We start from the raw sequence: 455 nt of genomic DNA, 5'->3' as shown, positions 1-455 counted from the left end.
CCACGTCGCGGTAGTTTCGACAAAGTCTAAGTCTCTCGATGACTGTTCGTACTCGAAACTGCGTATATTGTCGACGAAGGCCTCGGATACTCGGTGTCCAACGATATCGTACGAAAGATGATTCTCTAACCGGCACGATCGGGCAAATGTGTCGGTTCGCTCTCGTCCGTCGAATGTCAGGGTCACCGGCGCAGAGCGCGCGCAGCGTGGAACGCAATTTTCGATCGAAGTTCCGTGACGCGTTCCCCGGTTCGCTCAAACGAAAGAGGAGACGACGACGACGACAACGACGACACAACGGATCCAACAAAACCTACACGAGGCACACCGAGGCTCCGCTTCCTTCTCTTTTCTTTTTCTCTCGTGCCACACGGAGAGTCCACGACGAAAAACACTTGCTCGCACGTAGGGTGCACCAGTCACTGAGCGCCGGCGACGACAGCGTGCCGGCTGCC

The 455-nt window shown here is 56.3% G+C and overlaps 1 protein-coding gene across 3 annotated transcripts in view; it reads right to left on the bottom strand.

Moving 5' to 3' along the window:
* The window catches only part of LOC117151106 (headcase protein), a 171,345-nt gene extending 170,896 nt beyond the window's left edge, over positions 1-449 (bottom strand). For all 3 annotated transcript variants that reach the window (XM_003484771.4, XM_033320263.1, XM_033320260.1), the window contains exon 1: positions 1-449. This exon is cut by the window's left edge and continues 1,432 nt beyond it. The gene's annotated coding sequence lies outside the window, so the exon portion shown is untranslated.
* Positions 450-455: the final 6 nt, after the last annotated feature.

The sequence above is a fragment of the Bombus impatiens genome, unplaced genomic scaffold (assembly GCF_000188095.3).
Source record: "Bombus impatiens unplaced genomic scaffold, BIMP_2.2 scf_0020, whole genome shotgun sequence".
In the NCBI taxonomy this organism is placed as follows: domain Eukaryota; kingdom Metazoa; phylum Arthropoda; class Insecta; order Hymenoptera; family Apidae; genus Bombus; species Bombus impatiens.
The sequence above is the reverse complement of the archived record's forward strand: the minus strand, read 5'-3'. Positions and strand labels throughout refer to the sequence as shown.